Source organism: Haliaeetus albicilla, chromosome 10, assembly GCF_947461875.1.
Source record: "Haliaeetus albicilla chromosome 10, bHalAlb1.1, whole genome shotgun sequence".
NCBI classification, from domain to species: Eukaryota; Metazoa; Chordata; class Aves; order Accipitriformes; family Accipitridae; genus Haliaeetus; species Haliaeetus albicilla.
In genome coordinates, this window is record NC_091492.1 from 9,436,415 (window position 1) to 9,464,168 (window position 27,754).

Here is a 27,754-nt window from a genome sequence, read left to right on the forward strand (position 1 = left end):
CTGTTGTGGTCTTCTGCAGGGTTTTGGTTGTTTGGGGTTTGTTTGTTTGTTTAAATATAGCAGTTCCTTCTACAATACTAGATTCTGAGTTGCTACTTGCTGGAATCCCTTGACAGACTTTAAAGGTCCTACATAAATGGTATGAAAACACACTGATGAAAAAATTATTTGGACTCTTTATAAGATGGGAATGGTTGTGATACTTTTGCTGTGATTCATGAGCTGAGAACACTTGGGTCTGATCTTGGCTCCGAGATAATTTGAGTGGAGCAGATTATCATTAGCTATCAGCCGGGCTGGGAAGGCTTGCAGTTCATGTGACACTCCCCAACAATCTGCCACTATCTGTCAAGTCCCAAGTCATTCCTGGAAAAAAATAGTCCAAAGGTGGTGTAGTCCTTGAACTACAGGATGAGCAAGATAGTCTTTAAAACTGAAAGGAACCTTAGCCTTTCTGTGCTTCAGCTGCACTCCATACATGGGGATAGCAGTACTACCCTCATGGGTGAGATAATTTTAAATTGTAAGACTTATAAATATTGTATTAACATGAGCCATTGAAAAACTTGATCTAGAAGTACTGAAATTTCAAAAATGCTAAAATATTAAAGAATATGATCTGATGTATATCTGTACAATGAGATGAGTGTTAATCCCAACACCCATGTAAACCTGCATGGGAAGGATACAGTCTACCATGCTAAAGGAAGGGGGACAGGGCGGAAATCTGCTGTTAAATAAAAAAGTTTAATATCAAATAGTTATTTTTAAATAGTAACAGCTCCCGTGTTATCTTGGGCATCCATTTACTACTATTGGCAGTGAAAATCCTGAGGGTGAGCTTTTAATTTAATGCTTTACATTAAAGAACTATTCTCATATAGCGCATTTGCCTTCTAGCCTCTGCAAATAAATAACAAGTGTGCCATACATCATGGTCAAGTGAGCTCCACTGCCAAATGGATAAAACCGGCTAGGCCATTTTTTGTAGTACTGGAATAGGAAACATTTATTACATCCATTATAGACAGCAAAGTGATTTAAGACCCAAAGAGGTGTCATTTATATAATGTTACACTTCTTCTTAACTCTGAGAAATAAAATAAGCAAGGATCCAAACAGGCTCTACATCTATACTGCTACCCCACAAAACTGGACTTTGCTATAAACCTAGATGGAGCTGAATTTTACAGCTAGGTATTTCTACACTGTATCTTGTTGCCTGACTTCAATATCCTCAAACTTTATGCTGTTTGAAGCATGAATATAGATAAAATTTATTTTCTTGCACCTTCCTTCCTTTAGAAATTAGAAAAACTTTGACAGTTGCAGAAAACTGTTCACTGTATCACTGCAAAATTGTTTGTTTCAGAAATGATAATGCCGATAACTGACCATAGCTGTTTCAGTGAGCATTCGTCATCATATCAGGCATGTTGTTGCACCCATGCTGCTTTCTATCCATGCTCATGCTGATGCTAGAGAACATGCTCTAATGTATAAGCAAAGATGTATTATTAATAGTACTCATTTTTCTGTTGTCATAGCATCAGTGTGATCTGCTCTTTGAACTGGGCTTTGTAAGAGAAAGCCACAGATATTTAACTTTAAAACATGAGATAACTGAGAGAAATAAATGTTCCAAATGGTAGAGTGTGTTCTGATAAGCACTTGGGAGTCCAGTCTTAGAAGGAGACTGGAACAGAGATTATACTGGAACAGAGATTATACTGGAACAGAGATTTTACCAAGAAGAATGGGAAATAATTGCTAAAGGCGTTGGCGTATTTTCTGAATGTACTCGTACGTCATCAGAGTTATAGGAAAATTGTTCAAATCGCATGTCTTGCAGACATTTGGCAGAAATCACCAAGTGATGTGGGGGTGTTACATCTGTTCATGGCTAAGGATGGCCTTCAGAAGTACATTTTTACTTGCTTTCTCCAAGTCATTTAGAGTGATACTTGCTTCTTTGCAAGATATAAAGTCAGAAATCTTACCACAAACTACTTCATGGTTTTTAATGTTGTTGAGTTTTCACTTTTAATTTCACTGTAGGTTTAGAAAATTACATCCTATTCTTTGTGTGCTCTGTACAGGGGGCTGTTAAGTCTCTGAACACAAGAAACTTGCTGAATTTCCCTGGGGCTGTTGAACTTATTACTTGCTATTCGTTGAATTAATCCTCCTGGGAACCATTTAATTTTTTTAGCCCTTAAAACTTTCAGAGCTTCATATTATTATGAAAGGTTTAACTGAGCTAAAGTTGTTAGGATGGGTCTAATTTTGCAGACCCCATCTTTACTGCCTCATGAGGCTGCCTAGGTTTGCCCTCCAGTGCATAAAATTTGAGAGTCTGAAACATACACCTGCCAAGAGCCCACTTTTTCAAATCTGGGGGAAAAATTGCATGACATCAGTATGTGAATCGATGTGTCAGAATATTCAGATGTGTCAGTTAACACCTCTCCCTCCTTACATGTTGCACCACCTCTTCCAGTCTCCTTTCAAAGGATCCCAGGACCTGCTGCTTTAACTGTACCCCTCAGCAATGGTTGTATTCCACTTCTCAGCAGTAATTGGCTCACTCTTTGTCCTGCAGCTTGAGCAGGATCTTCTTCTGCTTGCGGATGCATTTCTGGTTAGGGAGGAAATTATTTTTTCCCATTGCCAAGTGGGGTGTCTCATCCACAGATTGCAGCTCTTCTGCTACATAAAACTGCAGAGCCTTTATTGTGAGGGAAGAATTGGGTTTAATTCCTCTGCCCTGTCACAATGTCTTCTCTTCTCAATTGCAGCAGAGATGCCTGTGTGGCAGCACAAGACCTACAGCATAAATGGATGGTGCTCACAGGACATTCCTTCATGGCTAGTTAGAGTCACTCTAGAGATATTTTGCACAAAGCTGTCTTTATGCAGGGAAGAATCTGGGTTATTTGGTGGGCTCTGCATGCATTAGTAGTAGTGCCAAGGTGTAAATCAGATTAAGACAATTGACTTCAGTGGGAGATTTGATAGGGTGAAGAATGAAAGCTCAGGCTTTAAACAGAATAGTGTGTGTCTGTTTGTGTATTCAGAACTATCTCAAAATGTACCTATTCTGACACCAAATTTTAGTCTAAGGTATATAATGTATCATCTGCCACATTAGAAGTCTTTTTCTAATATTTACTTGGAATGTAGATTAATAACATACTCGGTACAGATTGCTCTGTATGAATATTACGCATCTCTTCATTTTCATATCTACAGTAACAGAAATCTCTCCCATAATTTCGGCTCAAGGAAGCTGACAGAACTCAGAAAAGCTAACCTCCTGAGTGCTGCACTTGCAAAGCATTCCTCCCTTCCAAGACCAAACCCAAGAAACAACAAAAAACACCAAAGGAATAACTATACCGTAAATCCTTTGTACTATACAAAGTTTTCAGGGATAGCATTTGTAATTCAGTTGTGATCTCTAATCACTCAGTGAATATGCTTGTCCTGCAAATGCTCTTCTAAGTTATGCTTTAACCTTAGCAGGACTCTAAGAAATATTCCCGGTAAAGAACATAATGGATCATATTAGTTAGTAGATTGCAATCACTCTTGATTTTCAAAGTACATAGGGATTCTGTTACCTTGGCCCATTTGCATGGTCCTGCTTTTTTCAGTCATAGATTTAACTCAAGCATTTATGTTTTTAAAATTGTGTGCATGATGTCTCAAGATAATAAAGTGGGCAATGCTTGTAAGATCATCTGCCATCCTGCAAATGTAAACTTTCCCTCTATTGTAGCTCTGCTGTTGTTTCTTTGATCTACTTTAACATATGAAAAACAACTCTCTTGAGAAGATGGTTCAGAGCTAAGCACTTTCTTCTTTGTAAGCGTTTCTTTATTAATGTTGAGACCAGTGTCACTAATGTGGAGGTTTCTGGGTGATCCAGACAGGGGAAGACATGAATCAGCTGGGATTGCTGAAGCCAAATTCATGGTGTTGCACTGGAACCCACCGGTACCTTTTGTACACGTCAGCTCACTGGGTGCTGTTGTCATCAGCACCTGGAGCCCTCTCCGACCTCAGCTCCCTGAAGCCTGTAATATGCTGAGCTGAATTTTAGCATATGGCTGGCAGAATTATGGTTTCATACTGTCATTGTATAGACTTGTGATCTCGAAGGCCCAGATCTGTCTGCTCTGGTGCATTGTCTTCAACTCAGAAGTCTTTAAAAACCAATTTTTTGGCTGTGGAAATCAATAAAAAATGCATCGCTTTTTATTCAGAACAGACCCTTGTGCTGAAGGGGAGACGAATGTAAGTTTTGGTAGTTAAATGTTTATTCTGGGGTACTGGAATCGTTATTTTCTAGTCACTGAAGCATTGAATTCTGTCACTCATTTAGGTAAATTATTGTTTTTTCTGACATATTCTAAAGCTATTGATAATCCGTGTTTAAACATCAGATGAAAAGCTATAGCCTATCCAAAATATAGCTTCAGGTTTAAAGCAGATAAAAAGAGCTACCTTTGCCACTGCATGTTGTTAAGTTGCAAAATTTATTGCCATAAGAGACTGTAGAGAATGAAAGCATAAATGGGTTCCAAAAGGGGTTTAGCTAAGTCTTTTGGTTGCTACTAAACAGGATGATCTACAAGCAAGCACCAGCTCAGAGAGTTCCTAAACTTGTCATCGGAGCTGAGGAATATACTGTAGAAGGATTGGTTTCATGGGGTGGTAAGAAGGAAAGTGTCTTCCCTTACACAGATAGACATTGCATAAACAGGTCTCGTATAGTGGGCTTTACCTGGGTGTGGCAAGAGCCGAGTAAAACTCAGTGTGTGATAGTAGTATGACACTAGTACCATTCCTAAGGTAGTCCCATGGAAATTTAAACCATTTCATTTTTACCAAAGCAGTTTTACAGACGTTTCCCTTTTTATGAGTAATGACAATAGCACGTTAGGAGAACACGTCGTAAGGGGAGTTGTTTCCTACAGGATGCGACTGTTATTTGAGTACAGCCATACCATGAGGTAGAGGTCAAGGGATACTATTACTCGCTATGGAACATTTTTGCAAACCAAATCAATATCTTTCTTGATTAACAGCAATTGTATTAATCGTTGTTCAGCTAGAGAGGGGAGACATTAAGCAGTATGCAGAATAGCTGGGAAAAGTGTGATATAAATGTTACCTGCTGCTGGTGAAAACCATTCTCTGTATCTTGACTGCTTTGAGGGCTTTAAGTTCTGCCCAAACAGGATTTCTAGGTAGAAAAGGAGAAGAAAAGTGAGACTTCTGGTAGGCCTTAGAGAAAGGAACTGGATAAATCACAAGCACTGCTAGGGACCGCGAGAGGCTGTCTGCTGGGGAGGTGATATTGTCCCTGTTATTCCCGAGGCAGTGAGAAACAGCTCTTTGGACTAAGAGAAGATAATTCTGGTCTTTATAAAAGGATAAAATGAACTCTCAACAATTTTTAATCAAACGGCAAACAGCAGTATCATATTAGCTAATAAATTCACCAAGAATTTAGGGAATTTAATCCATTAATCTTAAATCTCTGCATAGACAGGAAGTCATTGAGATAATGAGTCACCTGAGGCAATAAGATTCAGTAGAAATCAAGCAGCTAATTTTTGTCTGTGCCTGTGAATATTTCTTCCAGGAATCCTATCTCTTTCTCTTGAGAGAAGTATTATTAGCACCTTCTGCACTCCTTTTGTGCCAGAATGCTTGAGGAACCACATCTAGGGCTGGGATTCTGCTCTTGCAGGCATTCATGTCTTTTTTTTTGATGGTGAGTAATTCATGAAGAGCCTTTGCTAATCAAAACATGTCAAACAAACACTCAGTCTAAATTGGTCTATTTGTTTTAACATTTAAAATCTTCAACAATTTGAAGAGTGTTTCTGTGTGCCTTTGTAAACTGTGGACTTGGAACATATTTTAAGTAATCCTTTGTTCAGAGGATTCTTACCCTACATAGTTTACTGGTTCAGTTCCCAGGTTGTTGTTGGGTAATTTTGTGGAGGGTTTCTTTATCTACTTCCAGTAATGCTTTTCCCACTGGAAGAAAAACCTATTTCTTCTCATTTCTTTCAGTCTAGTCTTCAAATAATTGCACCAAATACAGCTTGTTTTTCTCTTACCATATTTCGGTTTTGAATTTTCAGGTTCTACACAATAGCTTAGAATCAAGTGACTAAAAGATGGTGTATTAGAGTACGCGTGTATGTGTGTGGTGGGGTGATGTGGTGGAATTCAGGTTTACCAGCAGGGAAAAATCAATGTTTATCATGATCTCTTCTCAGCGTGAAATGGACTGAGAAAGAATGTTATGTAGCATGAAATCATGTAGAATGACCTTGAAAGAATTTAGAAGGTAATCATGAGCATTCTGTCTGAGCCTGCAGATTTATTATAGCACAAAGATGCTGTGAGTTCACCTATTATACTACTAAGCAAACAGAGGATTTATAATGGACATCTGTGTGATTAAAAGCTCAGTCCCCAGAGAGTGGTGAACACCTCATAATTTACAAATAAAAAAACCATGACTGAGAACGTAAAGACATTCCTCATGCTTGGAATTAATTTCATATTACGGAGTTTAGAATGTGGCGTCTTTCTCAATGATGTAGGGAATTATTAAATCCTTATTAAATCTATTGTATGTTTTCATTTTTACTTTCCACTTTTGAGTGTATGTATCTGATTATTCTGGAAGCTTTGCATGCAAAAGAGACTTAGTAAGGAGTCCTGCCATTTCACAGAGGCTATGTGATCATTATGGATTTGTTCTCTGTCCAACCACCACAGGACAAATGTTTATCACTCAGTTATCCTCATTCTGGTCACAATTGCTACATCTCCTTAAATTCCATCCTATACCTCTGTCCAAGAAAGATAATATTTCTTAAAGATTCAATGGGAAGATAATGTTCATCATTGCTAAATAAACCCAGGGTGAGCACATAGGATGCTCACATGTGGATGAAATTAATTTTGAAAAATAATCTTATAATAAGCTGGCTGTGTTCACAGTGATAGTACAGAGTAGTATGTCAAAATCCATTCCATTCTGGAATATTTTCAGATGCCTTGGAAAACTGCAATTGACCGATACTACCTGATCTTTTTAAAATGGCTGAACATGCTACATACAAGGTTCTTCTGTATTTGAAAGAACTGGAAAATCTATTCTTGCTCTTTTCATTAGTTAAAAAGTAATTTGCTTTAGAAGCACTTACGCTTCTGCAAGTTAATTTCCCTGTCACTTAATTTTTGTTATATTTTTATATAATCAGTGTCAGTCTGACAATTTTCAGCTGCCATCATGCTCTCATCATGGCCTACTCTGCAAGTCTTTACCTAATGTTAATTTTTTATGTGATTCTTAATGTCCTCTACTTATCAAAAATCAACTGCTAAATGAAAAAATCAGGTGATGCACTGGTTTCCAATATTTTAATAGTGCTCATAGGTGGTAATTAACCAACAGTTGTCTCAAAGAATGCTACTAACACCATGTAGCACTTTTGTCTATATTTTCATAACCAAAAACTGCCTCAAAATGCAGTTCTTTCTTGCCATCATTCACCATTGACTCTCAGGTACCACAGATTATTGTATGAGTTGGAACAGCGTTGAAGTAGATACCTATGTCTTTTCGACACAAACATATCAGAAATATTTCATGTATTTGAAAAATCTTCTGATAAATATAAAGAATGCTTTTGAGGTACACACTTAAAATTGAAGCATTAAGAGCATCAGGTTGCAATGGTAAATCTTGACTGCATATAAATTCTTTTTCTCTGTCAGCTGTAATGATGTTATACGTGTGTATTAGGGAAAGTGCATTATTTTATGTTGAATTGTGTGAGTCAGAATGGATTTCTCTCTTTTCTCATTAAAGAATATTTTGACTAATTTTCTTAGGCAATATTGTAGTATTAAGGCTATGGAAAACATTTAGCTTTGAATTTTTTTTCCGCACTAGGAAACTTTAAAATTATTTTTTTTATTTTTTTAAGCTGAGTGCTTTACCTGCATATGCATTACAGAAAAGTGTAGGAATGAAATTTCATTCCTTTTGCCTGTCATAGATGAACATTTTTTGGCTATGCTACATTGTGGTAAGAAGGAAAAATAGAGGCTTACATTTATCTGTAGAATGACAAGCTTTTCAAATGTTTGCTTCGAAGAGGCCCAGACTGAGTCATCCAGACCACTTTTTCATAATCACCTGCCTTGTTGTACTGCATTTAAAAATACTTCAGTAAGTAGCCTGAAGTGGTAGGGATCAAAATTATTGGACATTTGTGAAAATATGTGCCTAAACATCCACTACAGTGTCTAAGAAAGATCATTCACATCAGTTTCTTGCAGAGAGTGTATAAATGCCAGGCAACTTAACTGTGTGCTCTGTCAGAAGAGGGCATGTAGTTCACAATCACAAGGGGCAGCCCCTGAACAAAAGTCGTCTTCTCAAGCCATTGCTTTCCCTATCATTAAATTAACTATGAAACCATTAAATTTTAAGACTAAATGCAAATCTCTCTCTTGTTTTTTTTTTTTTTCCTGTGGTGACGTGCTGTGATTCACACCTGTGTCTAGCTGCATGTTTTCTCCTTTTCATTCTGGCTGTTCTGCATGGCAGAATTATGACATTTCCATTATATTACCAATCTTCCTCAGCCCCATGATTTCAATTTAAGTGATTTAGTTTTCCATGCCACAGAGATACAGCACTATGCAGCTTTTATGCAGGTGAAATTTGCGTTACCCATAAGCATCTACAGTCAAAATTCCTCATAAAGTACACATTACAATTAATGTTTCTGATTCCTGATCATAAGAATGTAAAAAGTTTTATATCCTGAACTTGTGTGGAATAACCAACAAGTAATTCTACTACAGCTCCATTATATTTTTAAAAATTGCCTGCCCTCTGTTGTGACACAACTCCCAGAGTACAGCAGCATAGACATATAAATAACTATCTTCTAAACTTTCTATCGATGAATATTGTTTTCTGTCATCACAATTGCACCATGAAATATGAAAGTTCAATTTCCTCTTCATTTCCTTTTAATAAAACTTCTGTTCATTTCATTTTTGAAAAGAGATTAGATATAAATTACTTTGACTTCTTCTGGCCTAACTTTGGTGAATGTTTCAAGAGAGAATCTAAAACCCTTTTAAAACCCACCAAGGAGATTAAGGGCGGTATTCTGGGGTTTTTGTACTTACATTCTCATCTCTCTTTCAATACAAGTCTTTTGCATTTAGAAATTACAGTATTGATTCCAGGGCATTGTTACAAGAAGCATAAATATTGTGCCCGCTGCTGTAGCTGCTATTTAAAACTTAACATTTCCAAACAGCAATTTTTTGTTCAAGAGAGTAGGCAAGACAGTTAACTGCAGAAATAAATTTGCCAGATTTTTTTTCAGCAAAAGCCATTTTAATTTATGGTAGTTAGGCAGCCTTTCGCAATTTGCATAGCTAGCATTTGGAGGGATGGGAACTGTATGATCTTTACTGTTGTACCTACCAGTGGCCTATTAATGATCAAGTTAATGGAATTAGACCAAGGGAAAAAATAAATTGGCTAAATCAAATGCAGATTTCACGGACTGGCTCTCCATGCGAGTTGTATCTTTTTTTCTTTCTTGGATTTAGCTTGGTTTTCTTGGATATAGCATGGAAGATTTTGTCTCAAAATTACAGCAGTGACTCAGAGTAAGATCAGTTCATATATTAATAGCTTAGGCTTGTGGGTCTTCAGCTGTGTCTGTCCACTGAAGTCAGAGGTTTCTGGGATGAATAACATCTTCCAACACAAGGGGTTAGAAGACCAGCTATTCTCGTGACACTGAAAGTTTCATATTGCTCGTTCACTTCAGCTAACAGTAAAGTGCATGCTGAATGCTGTGGAATTGATGGCATTTCTGGTTAAACCTCTCTGACAGAAGTATAGTATTTCCAAGTATTTTAGAAAATGTGTTGTGACTGTTAGAGGTATAAATACTAGCAGTTGCTTCAGTGTGCATAACTTCATGCACGTGTGCATCTACATCAGTGATGAAATATACACACTCAGAAAAGATTTTTTTCAGCCTTTGTTGTGAAATCAACAAACAGTGTGATGCAGGCACTGAAAGTCCCTGCCGTTCTGGAACTGATCTTTCATCAGCTGGGATTGCATGGTACAGCTGACAATGATTCTCTATTCATAATTGCTCTTTGCGCAAATCAGAGTTCTCTAATTTTTTGTGATGCATAAATCCAGGCAGGAGAAGTGGTTGTGTCTGTACAGAAGCTCAGTATCTGCAGAGACAGCTTTTGTGTGTGCATCAAGGAGCACTGTCACTGGAGACCACAGATTCTTTTGAATTGCTTCAGAATGTGAAGCTAAGACTGACATTTTGTGGATGAACCTATGTCTGTGTGCCAATGAGGCTGCATCTGAAAGTGATACCAAAAAATTCTTTACTGCAGTCAATCCATCTACATTTACAATGGTACACTGCATAACATGTTTAGAATTAATACTCCAATGTGGAGATGCAAACACAAGATTTTGACAAATGTTGTTTCCCATTCCCACCACAAAATTGATAAAGAGTTTGAATTCTGAAGAAATAGTGTAAGACAATATGTTGGCTTCACAACGATGTAATTAGAACTGTGTCAAACTATTCCAACAACTCTCTTTTGCACTTGAAATCAAACAAGTTTGGAACAACATTTCATCTAATTTCCAATGTGTAATTGAGAAATGTGCTCTTAATTTTCTTTGTTCTTTGTTGGCAAAATATTACAAAAACCCCTTCATCTGACAGTCTTGGGTTGGTTGGGGGAGAAAAGAAAAGAGAAGCAGGACCTCAGACCTCAATTTCACTTATTATAATAAATCAATTTCATACTCATTTGTGTTTAATCTCCATTGGAAATTTACATTATCCAATCAGAACTGAACAAGTCCCTCAGGGGAGATCAAGTGTCACATAAAAATTCAACAGGAAATTCATGCAATAAATCAGTAAAAGTACAACTCATATATGGAGATTTTAAACCCATCTAAATTCTATTAAAAACCTCTAAATCCTATTTTAGACAGAACAAGAAGGAGGCTTGGGAACTGTAACATCCCTAAGAGGCCTCTCAAAGTGCACATACTAATATTTAATCATTTATACTTTTTGTATGTCCAAATTAAGTAGTTTAACTGAAGTGTGTATAGCTTTCATTTATACTTTTTCTTCTAACAAGGAGTAGTTTATAGAGACAACATTATATCATCGTAATCTTCAAATATTTAGCTTGTTAAAAATATATTCTGTACATTGTAAGCAACCTTTTAACCTATTGAATTAAAATTTTCAGTACATGTGGTAGGAGAAAGGCTTATGTGATTTACAGTAGATCTAGACATTTCTTCATGAGATTTGAACATGTGTATATATCCTCTTTGAAATACAAAGAAGCAGGAGGGATGAAAAAGGAGGAGGAAGCAGCCAAACGACAATGGAAAAAGCAAAAGCCATCTGCAGCAGATGAGTTAGTAAATTCAGAGTGATGGGCTCTACTTTTTCTATCCTGAAATGAGAAAAAGATGTGAAGTAATGGTGGATTGCTTCCTGTTCAGCAGCACTCAAAAAGGAAGACAGCGCGTTAAAACCAATTAGGTCTGGTAGGTTTATAAAATCAGAGTTTATGAAGAAGCAGGAAGCAGTGAGATATCTGTAGTCCTATCCAGCTCCAGTTCAGAGGGACAACTGCTCTGAAATCATTCACTGTCCTAACTGCTGCTTTTTATCTTCTGGACTTCTGGGATGTTCCTTATCTCCTGAAAGAAGTCACATTGAAACAAAAGACAGAAGCCTGGAATATTTGTTTAATATAAACAAGTAATGCTGGAAAGCCTGGAATGAGAAAATAGTCTTCTGGGACATTTGAAACTCTGTGTGCGCTTCACATTTATGGCCTTGGTCTGAGTTCAAGACAGCTTCCCCCCCTTGAACTAATATATCTGCGGTTGGTATCCATGATAAAGCTATTCTTTAAAGCTCTAGCTACAGTGTAGAAACAAGGTAGAAGAATAAACCAGGAACACATTGTATCAAAATGATTGCATATACAAATGTCTTGGCTTAAAAAAATGATTTAAAAACTCCAAGTATTTATATATTTTGGAAAGTGAGAGCTAAAATGTAAAAGTAGATTAAAAGAAACATTTTTGTTTACAACATGTTATTTGGACTAATTTGAACTAGTTCTGTTTGAAGAACAAGACTGCAAGTATAATTAACCTCTTGGTCTCTGCATATTTGTATACCGGAGTTTAAAAAACTTGTGAATGATTTTCATTTTCACTTTGAAAGAAGTTGTTATAGGGAAGGCTTATTACAACTGACAGATTGCTGTTGCCCACATTTCTCTGTTATTTCCTCAAAACATGAATCACACATAATCAGAATAGTCAGGGTATCTTTATTACCTTTGGATTGTTTTAGGAAAAGCAACAGATGGTGGTATTTGAGTTGTCCAGATATAGAAAATATGCTCTTGCACCATCAGTCTGTCTTTATATCTTGTTTGCCTTTTTACAGACATAATTCAAAATATTTAGGCAAGTGTTTAAGTTCCTGCTTAAGTATAAAAGTGGATCAATAACCTTTGCTTGAAGTTATTCATCTGGTTGGAGGCTTCCTGAAGTCAATACTTATATGGGTAAACCCTCACACATTTGACACAAGATAAAACTCTATCATCTGCATCTATTTAAATCCTTATGCATTTAGCACCAGACAAGTCTAACACTTTACTTATTTAAGGAAGGAAATTTAAGCTTTTGAAAGTTCTGCCCTGAGGAAATGAGAGCCTTTTAGTTCTCATTTATACACTTTACATTTCTTTTTTCCTCTCTTACTGCTCTTATTTCCTCTTAAAATTGTTACATTTTTCAGAAAAAAACCCAGATATTCTTGCTTGTGAGAATAGGAAAACCTGTGCTGAATCAAGTATTCTTGTTTTCAGGGAAGCTGCAATTCTTGGCTGTTACAGGGTGCTTGCATTAACCAGATCTGTTATACAGCACGGGGGTGTAGAGGCATGTAGAAATTAGATCTAAATTCTGCATTATTTTTATGTAGATGGATTGGAGCAAAACAGAAATTGTAAAGGAATACAAATTAATACTTCATTTGTTATTGTATCATCTTTTTAACAAAGTGAGCTGACAGATCAGAATAGCACAATTCAGATTTATTTACAGTCTACTCATTTTTTAACTAGGCAATACAATAAATGGAATTAAGGGAATGAGTTAGAATAAACTACAGTTTGAAACACTTATAATATAGCTCCTTTTCCCTTATCTTGTGCTGTGAATGAAAGTCTGCCAACACTGATAAGAAAGTTCTGTTAATCTGAATATGTTGGCACAGTGTTTTAAAAAAATATAGCAGTGGAATAAGAGTCCTGGGAGTTTTGGTTCAGTGCCGATTATATTTCATACAAATAAATAATCTGTAATGGTGTTTTAGCATTAATAAAATATTAATCTCTTAATAAAAATACTTTTTAACTTAGGAAAAAAAACTATTTGGTATGTACATATAGATTTGTACTGGGAGAAAATAGAAAATGCAGAGCTCACTAAGAAAGAATGCTGGTGTAATATCTTTTCAATGCTTGTTGGCTTTATAAGTCCTCTCATAAATTACAAACTAATTTAATCATACTCCATAATTACATATTCTTGAAGGAATAAGACTTTAGATTCAGACTGTATCATACTTAAAATACAATGATGTTCTGTATCACATAGACCAATGAAACTGCACACTAGCAATAAATTAATGGCCCTAAGGCTGCCAGGCAGTAATAAATAAAGAGTATATGCTTATGACCAAGTGCATATTTTATTAGAAACTCAGGAATGTAATTTGACCCCAGCACACAGAAAAGTTAAATGGCTACTTTCTTTTTTGAGTGGTTGAAATAAACGTGGTTTGAAATTTTCTTATCATCACGAAAATTAACTTACTTGGGATTGACTTTTTAATTCCAGTTGATAAAAGCAGTAAAACTAAATGTTCTAAGTCTGATACTTCAAGGTAATTCTGTTGGGCTTGGAGAATAGTGTGGAGTATTATGCTGTATTGGTTATTTGTATGGCCTTAGCAGCTGAGAGCCCTGGTTTTGTGTCAGGTTAACAGCGTAGCGTGTGCTTATTAATACGACGCATTAAGCAAACTAGAGCAATGATCAAAACTGCTATTTGTTTGTTTGAATTACAAGGATTGTAGATGAACAATTTTCTTTTAATTTGCAACAGATGTGCTTACTCTTTAGAATCATTAACTGGCGTTCTGCTGTGAAATACTTGATCAGGGTTGGATCTTTTCCTATAGCCATTTGTTTTCCTCAGTATTAAGATTTCTGCTATGGCATTATGTCATTCCTAGAGGATAGTTTTCTTTTTAGTCACTGGACTGCATATGTTTTAAAAAACAGTTGCTAAAATTTATATTGCTCTAAAAGAATGCATTAAATTACTTGAGCCCCAAATTTGGTTATTTGGTGTCACTTCTTTATATAGGGAAAAATAGGCACATACACAGCTACAAAATAATTCCTATATATGGAGTCCAAATTTTCTTTTTCGCAAACACAGTCCCTGTTTTAGCACATACATTCAACATGGTAGAAAATAAGTCATTATAATACATGAATGAAATTCTATTAGCAGAAATTCACTGTGATTTTATCTATGTGAAAATATTTGATCATACTGTATTTGTTTTAATTTTGAAAACTTAGTGCTTGCAGGAGACTATGCAGATTAGAAAATTTCTAAAACAATCAGCTTGGTCTCTTAAAATCTCCTCTCAAGTAGACTAACATATTGCCTTATTAGTGTTGAACTACATTTCTTTAAGGCCAAGACACATCTTGTAGACTTTGAGTTACTTTTCAACCACCTGAGCTGGAAGAAATTAAAAGCAAAAGAACTTTTTTAGTGAGACATTACTGTAACATTGGCTGTCTTTCCACCTACAAAAGCAAGGCATAATTCCATCTTTCCAAGTGTTTTCAAATTTATTCATTAGAAAGACAGGCTTTAATTAATTTTAAACATGTATTCCATATTTGCTCAGCTATTAAATCCGAGATAGTCTGAAGGGTGTTGGAAAATGCCTACTTTAAAATTAGTTTGCATCACCCTTTGTTCCATCTGTGTTCTATTTTACTGCCAGAATGGGGAAAAAAATGGAGGTAGAAGGTTAGCAGTGAAAGTACTTATAAAAAGCAATAATTATTAACCTTGGTGGTATGTCAACAGGTTGTTAGCTGCTACGAGAAGACTTGAATGTTTGGAAAGGACTTCAATCCACCTGCTGTCAGAGACTCTGAATATCTGACGGCCTTCTGACTGATCCAAGCTATGCTGTTCACGCATCAGGTTGGTAATTGCAATGTGAGCACCTCAACAGAGTGATGTCAGTATTCCTTCAAATATTATGTTTAATCATGCTGCCACCTGAGAACTCCTTTTGTGCCTGTTTTGCAGACAGAGCTCTGACTAAAGTGACCTCCAGTGGGAGTACAGGTCTTGACATGGCCTATTCTCTGAGCTTCTTGAAAGTGGTTATGCAACCTTGAATGTCCTATAAACTATAGTAAAGCAAGTGCTGTCCAGGGCTTGTTAGGTGGTTTAAAGGCCAGGCTGTTGGCTATGCCTCCAGAACAGCTCTTTCATCCATTCTGCACTGTGAGCAGACATACCCTCTATGTACATCACTGCTCGGGTGTACCTTCTGAACACAGAACTTATTGCTGCCACAATATTGACAAAGTTTTTCTTCAACAAAAGGGAAGAACTTATAAAATGACTTTGTATTTCTTCATAGGTGTAGCTCATTAGTTTACCTAATTGCATGCAAATGAGCATTCATTTTTCTCTTACACTCTAGAAGAAATATAATAGAGCAAGGCCAGTGTCCTTTAATGCTGTTTCCTATTTATTCTGGAATTTGCTTTGCAAAATACAGAATAACACTTTTATATTATATTTTAATATTCTGAAAGTTGGAATTGAGTATTTCAGTTACTGATGAACTTTGATTTAATATAGCTGAAGTCCAGCATAGTCCTGGATCTAGTCTGCTCTGATATTAGTGTTGATGTCTTTAACAAGCCTGACCTACGCAAAATCTCCATCTCCCCTCTGTGACATACCATGTAAATTTGGTTGACTACAGAACACTTCAAAGTTGGTTACAGGTAGTCTTAATCATATTTTCCACAATGTTGCATTCTGTTTCTTTTTTTAGCAGTAGGAAGAAGTGGTGCTAAAGCTGTTCATGCTTTGCTTCTTGCTTTGGACCACTGTTCTCCTAGAAATGAAGTTTATAGATTTTTTTGTCTTTTTTTCTGTTTTTCTATTGTTCACAGGAATAAGGAAAAAGTTTTCATTTGGAAACTGGCACTGGAGAGGAACTGAAGGGCTGCTGATGGAAGAGCTGTGGCTGCAACTACCATCCCAGTAAGTTGCAGGGAAGATTTATCAGGAAAAGGTTTTCCTCATACGCAAAAGATCAGGGATGCCATAAGGCATCTACACGTGCTTTTACAGTAAACAGATGAGGGGTTTAAAGTGGCTTTAAGCTATAAAGTTGATAAGGTTCACTGACTCAGGAAAGGAGTAAGGCAATCAGCATGTTAAAGCTTTCTTCTGCTTTGCTAATTCCTACACATTCCTCATACCACAATTTATCACAGAAAGTGGCTTCATTTCAGCATTGACTTTGCAGGTCTTAACAAATATATTCATATTTGGAGTGTTCATTATATACATTATACATTAATATACTTTATATTTTTTCTTATTTGGGAATAAACCAGGAAAGCATCGTGCCTTGCTTTTCTTGGCTTGGGACCACAAAAATGCTGTAAAAGCTAATCTGAGGACTGCTCATTTTTTTCCAACTCACATCAATGAGTATAACTGGAGAAAACAGGTTAAAGATAAATTTAGCATTCTCAAGGAAATTATGTTAAGCCTCTCTAGGAAACACATTGTTTTGTTTGCTCTCATTTTAGATGAATATAAGAGCATATTAAAGACATTATTCATATGCATTCTTAGTGTGTATGAAATTTATGTTTCTCCATTACATTGCACTCTGCTTCATTATTTTATCTCAAGAGTCTCCACTCTAAAGGTGTAGTTAATTTCTAACATTGGTAATTTCAGTTGGTTTGATAATCTATTGCATTATATCATAAAATTTCTATGATCTCCAATGCCTATTAAATATGAACCTGCATGAGTGAAGAAAAGCTCTCAGATGATATCGTTATGCGAGTACATACCAGCTGTACTGATATAAAATATAGCATATTCATTGTGAAGAATTTCAAACAAATAGCTGTGGGCTGGAAAACATTTTACTACTTCTGGTATTTGTAAAGCCATATGACCAAGTGCAGGACCAACACATGAAAATATCTGAAGGGCCATAGTTCTTTATGGATTTTTTCTTAGGTGGCATATTATAACACCAAGCCAATGTGGTGATCGTTGCAGCAAATTACAGCCTTATATCTTAAATTATATACCAAATTACATGTCAAATGAAATTCAAACAACACCATGTCTTTTACATTAAATATTCCACTACCTGAAGCTGGAGAGTGTTGCAGATTTAACCTCCTAAAAGACTTGTGTTTGCATTTAAAATAGACTAAACCTGTACATTACCACACTCCAAGTGTTAAGAGTTATTTACATCTTAAGTTTAAATGTGCATCTACTTTTTATTTAGGTACAGATGACATTAAATATTTGGTCACTTTTCTTTTTGTTTCCTTGCATGATTTCACTGCGTAAGTAATTCCTGTACCACAATGAAGCATTACAATCAGATTTAGTTGATAAAAAGAAAATATACATACAAGGAAAAAAAATCAAGCCGCAAAAAGGAGATCGGATGGTAAGCAATGCAAAAGAGCAATACAAAACAAGGTGGAAGAGCAATGTGGTATCCATCACTCTGATATGTCAGGACAATTTTTTTCCAGTCCAACTGTTGAATGCTCCTCATAAGTATTGCAACTTCTGCCTCTGGGATATTATTTTACAATCTAACTCTACTTTCAAAAAGTTATATTTCACCCTGTAAAGCTTTTTCCCTATGAAACTTTTCATATTCTAGTAAAAAACCCTTTTGAAAGAGAAGCTGATGTGGATGCCTCTTTTTCTGTCCATGGTTGTCAATACTTTAATAAGAATTTCCTTAAGAATCTCTAAGTAATTACAGTAACAATTTAAGTAAGAAAGCATTTTATAAAATGCTTAAAAAATGAAAAATTCCTGAAAAATGTAATTTTGAAATGTCTCATTTCAAAAAAGATTCTTTCCTAAATATATTTTTTGGTTTAATTTGTAATTCTTTTGTATTTGCAAGATAAGTTTATAATTGCTTCATAGAAACACAAAGAAAAAGTAATTTTGATATAGAAAACTAGATCTAGGCAGTAAAAAATGCACTGATTTTTGTAAAACAATTAAATAACCCTAATCTGTTGTGGCTATGATGGTATCAACATTTTGATATAAAATTTAGTATGAATGGATTTTCCTCACTGATTGTATTTACAGAAGATTTGTGCATATGTCAGGGTGGATAAATCTTTTTTCTTTTTTTTTTTCCCAAAACATCAAAACTTCCCTCAAAATGCAAAATTTTTATTTTAACCGACCTTTTTTTTCAATAGTCTTTCAATAGTATATTATTAATTTCATTCAGCATCTTCACTTTATGGGTAGGATAATGTAGTGATTAAAGCTTTTGAGTGTGACCTTAATCCAGTTCTTGACCGAATTAGAGTCTGTCATTGGAAAATTCTGATAAACACAACCCTTATTCTGTAATCATTGTCCCTATTTAAGGAATCAGTTGAAAGTATACGTCCATTCATTAATGAGTATAAGTTATTCAAATAGTATCACAGTACAGATGTCTTTCCAGACGTAGATCTGGAAGTAAATGTACAAAATACAAATATGAGGAAATATATTGTGCTAAAACTTACATTTTCATTTAGGCAACCAGTCTCTCAGCTGCCAGAGTGGTCTTGTTTTTAAGAGTACTGAGCTTGTTCAGCTCTTGGGGAAGTTTGAGATAGTAGTATATACATGGAAGTGCCTGCTTTTATGATGAGAATATATGCTCTAGGAATCTTATGTATGTTAAGTATAGTTTAGTATGTCATGCTTAATCAATATTGCTGCTGGCATAGCCTGGAACTTCTTCACTGATACTGGGAAATATGAAGGGAAAAGGAGAACAGAATGCGGTTGCTTTTTGCCCACTCTATCTGTCTGTGTATTTTTGTCACCTCCTAATGGCAGGATGCTGTTGCCACAGTAGGTCTCCAGAACAGCAGCCTCTTGTGTGTGAACAGGACTTGTTTCCCTCCCGAGTGTAGCAGCAGTGGTGGTGGTGGCGGTAGCAGCGGTGGTGGCGGTGGTGGTGGTGGTACCCAGCGACGCAGGAAGCTGAATTCAAGGCTCCATGGGATTCTATTTGCTGTCTGTCCCACAAATCAACTTTCTTATGTTGTGTTATAGGCTCCAGAAGAAAAAGCTGATCTGCATATAAGGAAGCCTACATTAAAATACAAAAAAAGGATGGGGAAGAGGGGGGAAAAAAACTTGAACACACGTGTACATGCATAGTTGTTGAAATGGCTTTCTTTTGAGCTCATTCCAGAGGTAATGTCGTACAAATACGTGCAACTAGATATCATTTGTGAAAAAATATGCGCTGATTTAGATGCATTCTGTGAAGGTGGTACAGGGTCTGCTTGTTTTCAGAACAAAAGTATCCTCTCTGTTTATAGCATAGCTCCCTCAGTGCTTCAGCCCAGCAACATTTATGGACCTTAACTGAGATCATGGGCTCTCTGTGCTAAACAATGAACAAACTCTTAGTGAAAAGAAAAAAAGAAAACAATGTGGGTCCCTAAAGATTTACAAAAAAGACCCTCAAGACAGGCACGCGGAGTCAGAAGGGTACAAAATCATTTTCTAGAGGCGGCTTGTGGGGTAGCTCAGCTGGAACAGAGCTCCAGCCTCCTTCTCCCCCTGCTGGCTGGACGGCCTCTGGACCGCACTGCCTCTTGAAGAGTTTCCCTCTGAACACCTTTGGAGGTGAGAGATCTGTACACATATATTAAAAGTCAGGCTGTACAAGGGGGTATGAGAAAGGTCTGACTGTTTTTTTTTTAATACCAGGTTATAGAAACTAAAAATATCAGGGAAAAGAATTTCAGGGGAAGTGAATGAAAATAGCAAGAGATCAAAAAGAGAAGCAGTTGGACAAGCAAGATACAGTGGAAGGAAATTAACACAGGCCTGGAAAATATCTGTACGGTCAGCCCAGTTTCCAGTGCTCATGGGGGAGTTGAGATTAAAATGTCTAAAACAGAAACAGAATTTTCAGTTTATGACACAGAAAACCACAGGCTGGAGCAATCAGACCGGAACGCATCTTTTGTAAGTTAAATTCAAGGCATAGCTCCAGAGCATTCCACGATAGCCTGTAGATTTCTATAACAGTAACAGATTTTTAATAGCTCTTTTGACAATGCATGAGGGATTGAAGGTATAGGGTTGCAACCAAAACCTTTTTTAAAAGATTCTTAGCAAGCCAGGAAAAGAGTCTTAGAAGGTTTAACTCTTAGGTAGTTCAGATGCTAGTGATGATAAATAATGAATGGTATCACCGAGCATCTGGACATACAGAGTATATGCTAATAAAATCTAACATGAAATTCAGCTAAATGTAGTTTGGGTGTATTATTAGACTACTGATATTACGAGACAATGACAAACCTAAGGATTTATACCTGCTGAAGACTGTGTGTGGAAGGAGGAGTTCATCTTTCATGTTCAACTGACCAATGAGAAGGTTGAAAATTGTGGTCAAAAGCTGACTAAAAATGTTCAGATGTATATTACACACAATCCTTTGTCTGAAACACATGCAAAAAGTTAAATGTAACAGCCTATAAAACTGTGTATCATAACTTAAGACAGAAGGTAAAGATCTTCATAAGACAAAAAGGATTTTGAACATCTTTGTACTTGAGACTATCTGTGTCAAAATCTGAATTTCTAAGAGCTAAAAAGTCCACCTGATGAGGTCTTTTGAGATGTCTCAAAATTAAATACACGGAAATTAGACTGCCATTAAAGCAGTCATGAATTACATGCATCCCTAAAACCCATCTTGGGCAAACTCTGATGATTTCATTTAATGATTCATATGTTAAGTGACGTAGCCACTACTTGCCAGGTATTGGTATGAGGCAATGATGTTTATTTTTCTGTTGACATAATCAGGATTTATTTGAACTTTTGTTTCCAAAGAAATGACTAATTGATGTATACACGGAGTCGTCAAAGAGACTGTTCTTAAAAATAAAGGCAGGTGATGATAGGCCAAGAATTCTAAAAATCCAGATGAGTGATTGTAGGTAACTAGAATTAAAGGTGGGTAGGGCACATGCTTGGACTTGTATTTTTACATCTACTATACCCTGCACTGAGAGGTTTTCTTTTCTTTCTTCAGAAGTCTCTGTGTTTTCTAATATTAAACAACAAATAGATTCCTGGTTTTTTCCTGTGTTTTAATTCAGTAGGGTCATATGTAGGGTACAATTAAGGTGCTGATACCTGTTTATCCTCATAATGCATTTAAAGTATACGTAAAAGGTAAAACTCTATGTACTGACAGCACATTTGGGTTAATATGGTCACATCTTAACTTGTAGCCAGATCTGCTGTTTTAAATGATTAAATGTTAAATCTGGTATTTACTCTTGGACTGTACAAAAGTCAAAGGGAACAATTTGTCAGCTCATTCATATTTTGCTTCTGAAGCCAGATAACTAATCAGTCTAACAGAAAAAGAAGTAAGATAAATGGAGGCTATTCTGTTATGTAGAAAAGTGTACATGAAGATAAATTTTTCACATTTTGCTTCATTTCATCTGCAGTTATCACTGTTGTAATTGCTTCTGAACACTCAAGGTGCTCTTCATATTGCTTCTATGATATGAATGGTTTAAGGTAATTTTGGTAGACTACTAGCTTGCAGCACTGAAATCTTCTGTATTCTTTTTTCTGTATTCTAATTTAGAAAAAAATCCTCTACCTTTTTATATAAAAGTGGATTTACCAAATAAACAATAAAGGGTCAAGAGCTTTGTAAGCTACCAGTTTCTGCTAGAAACAAGCTTGCATATAGGAAATCCTGAGTGAATAAAATCTTGTTACCATTGCTAGTATAGTGCCCATTAGTTTACATTAAAAATATGTGATAATCTAGGCCCAAATACCTTGCAGTAATTTCTTTTCCTGCCATGGCTTCTATTGATTTAAGGAGTAATGCGGTCATCCCCCTTGCCTCATCTAAAACCTGCAAGAGGGCTATCACCATTTTCAGTTTGTGATAGTCATCAGGTGTTTCTCACTGCAACTTCATGAACTAAATTATGATATGAAAAACCCTAAAAACTAGACTACTGTGTTAAAAATCTAATTATTTTAAAAAGGCAGTAAAGAAATATCTGTGCAAAATAGGATCTTGACCATTTTTATATTGCTGCATCATAGTATGTCTCTTTATTAAGAACTCTTTAAAGCCTAAGGAAAATGCTAGGATTTATAAAAGAGTCTTTTCCTCTGTTAACACATAATGGGTTTCTGACTAAATTAATTATAATGGCATAGTTAGCCACATATGTAGAATTCTCATCAGGGTTTGTAATCTGATTTTGTGCAGTGCGATTTTATGATGGATAAGCATCAGAACAAATAAGTAGACCCAAGGTAGCTGTATTAAAATTGCTGTAAAAGGTATACTAGTTTTCTCAGTTAGCTAGATTTCTGCAGTGGTAGATTGAGAGATTCTTAAATAGGCATACTCATTTTGGCACCCTGTGCACTTTAAAAAGAATCTCATTACAAAAACCCTCAGCTTTGTGCCAAAGAAATACAGGAGTGGGACAGGATTTCTTTCTTTTACGGTTTGTCAGAAATTTAATGTAGTTTTATTACATTGAATTTTCAACTATTCCAGCTGCTGTAGGAAATATATAGCTAAACAATAAGCTCAGAAAGGTAAATGCATGCATGATGTTCTTAAAATACTAATGCAAACTGGGCTTAGTTCAGAATTTCCAAACCCACATCATCTTGGCTTTTTAAGGCTCTGCAGGCCTTTTTAAAAACTCCTATGAGTTTAAATCAATATATTCTGCTGGCAGTAGAGTTCATGTTATTAGCCAGAAATGTGTGGGTCATCAAATACTTTTATAGACACATAGTGAATTTAATTAATCATTTATTATAAACATAAGATTTTTTCTTAACTAAAAAAATTAATTCAATTACCAGGATTTTCATTCCTCCTTTCATACAGTAACTTTCAGCTTTCTCTCAAGTGGGTTGGTTTTTTTGGTTTTTTTTTTCAAGAAATCCAACTTGGATTCTGCCATCTTGTCCTTTCCACTAATCTAATTACAATATTCAGTCAAGTTATAAAAGTATTCTTCTGGAAAATTTGACGAGATAAGGAGGGCAGTTTTCATGGAAAATAATGTGATTTAAAGTTCTTGCTCCTGGACATTCACATGCTCCACTACATTGGTGTAAGTATCTCTGCTGATGTCTAATGAAAGGTCATAATTGATGAAGTATTCCTGTATTCAGGCTTTACTTTTCTTCCAGCTTTTTTGACTATTTTATCATAACTTTTTTTTTTTTTGCTTGTTCGTACTAAAAAAAAAAAAAAAAAAAAGAAAGAAAAGCTTAGCTTTTCCTATCCATAGTTCATTTTGTGGGAGTGTTGCTACTTTTCCTTGCCTTGATGGCAAACAGAAATCAATGTTTTTCTAATATTAATTCTGAAATTAATATCCACTTCTGCTGAAGACTTTTAGAAGATTAAAAATAATGCATATGCAATAACAATCAGAAGAATCTTTATAACTGATTTGACCCTGTGAATTATATCAAACTGATCTTCTGTCTTTTGCATATTAAATATTTATAGAGAATATATGTCATGCTTTCAAAAGTAGTTTGCTTTCTGGACTAACACCTTAGTCTTGCAAAATACATCCCAATGTTTCTGATGCATTTGGACTCATGTTCCTTTAGGATGTAGCTATTACTGGTCCCCAAATTTCAACAATTGGTCTAGTGAATTGTCATTTATTGCCCAAGTTCTATAAACATAATAGTGTGTGAACGCAGAGAAACTGTGCCAACTTTTCAGTATCACACCGTTTTGTCCATGCAAAGCACTCTTACATTAATTACAGTATATAAGTAAGTACTACTTCTAGGAAAATAATAATAAAAAAATTAAATAGGGGAATTTGCTTTTCTTGAAGTTGAGAAATGCAGGCAAATATGGTCTGCTTTTCATTTCCCAAGAAATATGGTCCTTTTCAAATAAGTTACATTTTTCTTTTGTGTCCTTTAGCCTACCCCAAGCGGCTTGCAGTATTTATCAACTTTAATCAACATGACTGACAGGAAACCTGATAATAGAGAATAGCTGTCTCCACTGGTGGGGCAAAATCTTTTGAAATGTCAGTAGTGAATACACTGTATTTACATTTCTTTGGGACTCTCACTTTTAAAAGATTTTCATCTTTTACACTGGAGGGATGAAAGTAAAGGTTATTTAACTATACATCAGAAATTGTATCTGATGACAGTGTGACAAAATATTCCTGCTTTCAGAAGTGCAGAATGCCTGCCTTTCATATCTGGTGCTGTTCCAGTGGTGTAACAAGTTCATAGCTACTATTTGTCCTCCAATATTGGAAGCTGTTCATCATCCAATTAATGACAGTCCTGGAGCTTTCTTTTTTAAATCCATTTTGGGTTTGGCCAGCATATTAGATCTTTTCAGAGATTTATAGTATATTAAATATAAACAATTAAAATAAAATTAATAATAAATTACTTCTGGACTGTCATGCAACACATTGTTTTGGCCACAGGCAGGGCTCTGTGAAAAAGGCTGAGTTGTCTGGTTGTTCTGGATCACACAGAGGCTTGGCCAGACGTGTGCTCAAGAGCAAAACCACATTACAGCCATGCTGACCCCATTTGGTTTCAGTCTGTGAAGCTTGAAAGTTTGGAGAACTTTGGCTTTCTGTTGTCTATAGCGATCGGTGAATTCATTGGGGCTGTAGTCAGCAGTTCCTCTCCTTCATGTCCTCCGTTCTGAGTGTGGGGCTGCTAAACCTGGGGCTTGTGGTTCAGTTGATTGCGGCAGTTACTGTCTCTTCTGGACATCCCCTCTTCCTGAGCATCGCCCTGGGGCCGAGCTCCTGATGCTCTGCCTCTGGATGCACCCAATTTTATGTTGGACATCACATGGTGCAACTGCTCAGACTGGGAAAGCTGAACTCCCAAACACAAGAACTTCTCGTTTCATCACATTAAAGAATTGAGGAGAGTACCCAGTGAGCTCTCAAAAAATAAGTCTCTGTCTTCTGGTATTTTCTACCTCTGCTTTTGTACTCTTCTGTGTACATACAATACTTCTTTTGTATTCTACTCTGTGTTTCCTTTGCATTAAACCTCCTTTTAGATATTAAGAAACGTCACATTCTCAGCTGTAATTGTGCTAGCCTCAGAAGGTTTTAGAAAAAGAAAAGTCTGCCTAAAGAAAAACTAGGACCAAGAGGAATAGCTGGAAGTAGCTTGTTTCTCAGTGAGAGGAGGTTTCCTGGTCCCTGTAGGTCCCTTTTGATGACTCCATTATCCTATAGAGCTACTGACTTCCTTGTGGAAACATTTCTGCTACTGTTTCATAATTCAGAAACTGGTTTAATTTTAAACTCAAAATATAGTTAGTTTTGACTACAATTGTTATGGGTATTGGTAAAGGAAAGATTTAAAAATTATTTTGGAAAAATCTGTAAAAATATTTCAGAAAAACTTCATGGAAAATTATATTTTAATGTTAAAAATGCCTTTAGAAAAAAAAATAAAAAATATGAGAAATTTCCACAATATTTCTCAAGGAGAAAGTTCATTTTCTCTGGCTTGCTTTGATCTTCAAACATTGTAACTTTTTTTAATGCAAAATCACAGTAAATTTAGCAGGAGAGTAATTAAGTTGTAGAGACCCCATCAAGGCAAACCCACTTCACAAACATGGAACAGCTAGAAACGCCACAGCGTACCTACAACTCACCAATAATGGAGGGGTTTTTTTCCCCTTTTCCTCTACCCAATATATTAATTTCAGATGGATGTCCTGTGCCCAGTGCTGTGCCCAGAAGCGAAGTTACCAAGGCTGACACATTCATCTGCTGCCAATCCGATCAGTGCCTGGAGAGAGCAGGCACGGGAGACATGAAGCATCTTTCAGTTGCTGCTGGGAATGTCCCACCAGCAGCATGGGGCGGCTGAGAGATGGCTGTGGGCACCGAGGGTCTGCAGGGAGGAATCCTGAGCTTATCCAGTAAATGACAGCTGCCGCGAGGGCGAGGGCTGGAGGGGAAACCAAGGTAGGGAGTACGCTTTCACCAAAAGCATTTCTCTGGATTTGTTGTGACAAATGCCTTTGTGCTTTTTAAATATCAGAAGTCCACCTCTTACTTCCTTATGTACCGTAATACCTTCATTTTCTTTAAGATAAACTGTATCCACCAACCCCCTGGCATTTGTGTGAAAAGCCTCCCACGTCCAAGATCTGCTCTGCCTCTTAAAATGTACATAGCTGCTTCAGGAGAGAAACCTGGCCCTTGAACAAGAAGGAACGAGAGATGATTCATTAGGAAAAGGAAAGGAATGTGGGTTTGCAGCATGGCAAGAAAAGACTGTGACCCCCTCAGCTGCTCTGAACAAAGCAATTTGGAGTCTTGCAGTGGAGGGGAATCGGTGCCCTGGTTGTGTAAACCAGCAACAAGAAGATTTAGCATCTCCAGATTTGCTGCACAAAGTCAGGTCTGTTCCATTTAATCTTCATCAGTGCTTCTGTTTTCCACTGTGACTTCCAACACATTCAATTAAAAAAACCCCTGCTCATAAGCAAGTAATCCTCAAGATTATTTTTATTATTATTATTATTAAGGAGTGTCTCTTCTGAGAGCATTTTCAACTACAGCATTCAGGTATGCTGGGATTATTGTATTTTCATGTGTGCCACTCACACCTCTGAAAGCTCTCCCCATCTAAGCACCAGTACTCCAAAAGAAGTACTTAGACGACCTCCACACAATAAAAGGCAGAAAGGAGGTATTGCTATAATTAAAAAAGTTGGAACAAGGAGGCAGGCTCTTGCTAATACCTACATGAATGTGTAGCCTGTGCTGCTGCTGAATCACATTTTACTGATAACCCAGGGATTAGACACAGATAAATACAGTAAAAGGGGAGTGCTGCCAAGTTGCTACAGTGAATTATCTAACTGTAGTTGCAAGTACTTTCTCACTGAACAGCCAGAACTGCTCGTGTTTGCAGCCCCGATTTTTTTGTTTGTTTGTTTTAATCCTGCGCCCTGTATAAGGGCACACAGCATGTGTTTATATGTAATAGTTTTTAAGATATCCTTTATTTAAATGTAATAGGGAAAGTCAGATATCTGGAATTATTTGCAAAATGAAAGGAATAGACCTAGTGAAGACCAGCGTAGTAGGAGTCAAAGGG

General features: G+C 36.3%; 1 long non-coding RNA gene across 1 annotated transcript; it reads left to right on the top strand.

Moving 5' to 3' along the window:
- The first annotated feature begins 16,345 nt into the window (after positions 1 to 16,345).
- LOC138687084 (uncharacterized) lies at positions 16,346 to 26,980 on the top strand. The gene is made up of 3 exons (XR_011326418.1): positions 16,346 to 16,549; positions 26,352 to 26,613; positions 26,741 to 26,980. It is a non-coding gene; the product is annotated as an uncharacterized lncRNA (long non-coding RNA).
- The last annotated feature ends 774 nt before the right edge of the window (positions 26,981 to 27,754 follow it).